The sequence below is a fragment of the Miscanthus floridulus genome, chromosome 4, assembly GCF_019320115.1.
Source record: "Miscanthus floridulus cultivar M001 chromosome 4, ASM1932011v1, whole genome shotgun sequence".
NCBI classification, from domain to species: domain Eukaryota; kingdom Viridiplantae; phylum Streptophyta; class Magnoliopsida; order Poales; family Poaceae; genus Miscanthus; species Miscanthus floridulus.
The window spans coordinates 61,732,507-61,734,654 of NC_089583.1; positions in this window are offsets into that span (position 1 = coordinate 61,732,507).

Genomic DNA, 2,148 nt, shown 5'->3' on the forward strand with positions numbered 1-2,148 from the left:
TAAAGCTTACCGAAGGATCGGTGTTTAAGGCAAGTATAGCATGGGATCATCCTTGTTGTCCTATACACCTTTAATCATTTAATTCATATTGCATGTGTCTACCTTGACTACCACTAAGGATATCCTAGTCTTTTGTACTTGTACCTTGACTCCTATGGGGTATTGCACTTGGGTAGCTTTGCTAGTGCTCAACTACAACCATGATCTTGTAACTTGACTAATGGTATATGCAATAAACAATTAAAAGATGATTTTTAGCAACATGGAACTAGGGGGCTAGAGCATTGGGCTATTTTTATGGTGCTCTAGATTTCTCTTCCTAAGGACTTATCTATAAGTGATCATCCGGGACTTACAGTACAGCTGTGAGGGCTACATGGCTTTAGCTTTAGCTCAGTATGAGGACTTTTTCTAGCTTGTTAGTGGTTACCTTTATTGGCATAAGAATGGCTTGCCGAATCGGGTATAGTGCGGCCTCTGTCCCCTTATGTATAGGCTGCACATCATTATGCCATCGGGAAGGGGGGCTCTACATCTGTTTGCCGAGTGAATCTAATGGCCCTAACTTGTTAGATGAACCTTTGAAAGGCTTCATAGTGAACCCTGTCAACCTTCCTTGGTAGTGGGTCAAGAGGCTGATCACCTCGTGCGAAAGGATAAATCATGACTCACAGTGAAAGTGTATAACCTCTGCAGAGTATAAAACTGGTATATCAGCCGTGCTCACGGTCACGAGCGGCCTTGGAACCCTTATGGAATAGATGATGGACACTAATGATATGGATGATGAAGATGCTCACTAATGGTTAATTGTTTATGCTATTCATTATTCATGTTTACCTGATCATGTGTTTATAGGCTTGTGATAAACTTGTAGCTACTCAATTGCTAAGAGATGACTCATTAAAAGCTAATCGCAGTTAAACTAGTGTCATCCTTTTGAGCCTCATGAACCCCATGTTATATTTGTTGAGTACAACATGTACTTACGCTTGCTTTATTTTCAATTATTTGGATAAAAATCCTGGATGGGTACCAGATTGTTAGAGTATGGAGGAATTAGGCTTGTGTTCAACCAGTCAGTTGTCCCTGTGAATTTAGAGTCTTCACCTAAAGATCGGAGTTATCTTTCCACTGTCCATACTCTGAGGTTATAATCTTTATTCTAATACGCTATGTATTTAAGCATTGTCTTTTGATATTACCCTTATTTGTAGCTATATGTGAGATTTGACTTTCTGGGCTCACATATGGTGTGTATCTGGTTTTGTTCTTAAAATCGGGTGGGACAGGGTGGTATCAGAGCAATGATGACTGTAGGACGCAAGCCTAATAGAAACTGGTCGTCTTAAGGTTTTGAAATTGCTATAAAATCCTTGCTCTATGAACCCTAATATTTTCTTCTCTACTATATATCTATCCTTGATATTTATCTCCTCCTTGATGCTTATTTTAAAGTCTTTGTTCTCATCTTCACTTCTTGGTTTGATATGCTTTTAGAACTATTCCTCATCACCTTCTTGCGTAATCTAAAGATGAGTCTTAGGATTGTTATCCCTGGTACAATGAGGACGATAGTATCGCAAGTTGAGTCAATAATTGAGTTGTGCACCTTTAATGTTTGTTGAATTGTCATTATGCTTATGATTGTTTTGAATCTTTGTAATAATTGTAATAATCTTGTTGGGTGTTCTCACAATTTCATTTAGTTTATAGTCCTAAGGTCTAAGGATCATTGCAATAAATAGTTGGGTTATGGTATTCTTCTGTTTCCTCTATCCTGTCTTTTCGGAGCAGTCTGTACTCTTCAGCTTATATCTCTAATCTTGAATGACCTAAAATCATGAGGAAATTCTGGACAATAGTAGACTTCAATATCTTTCTCTGAGCGCAAGAATCAGCCTTATAGCTATTTTGGTTATGGAGATACGAAAATCACAAGGTGATGCATTTGTGCTGTTTGGAATCTGGAGTAGTTTCTGCTGTATCCTGTTTTCTACCAAGTTAATGACAGAATTTGGAAAAGTGTTCTGTAAGAAAAGTGTGGAGAATTTTATAAGCTTTCCAATGGTATAAGCTATAATATCATTGGATTAACAGAATGAGAGTTACAACCATTTTACGCCGCTGCTATTTTTCTCTTCGTGA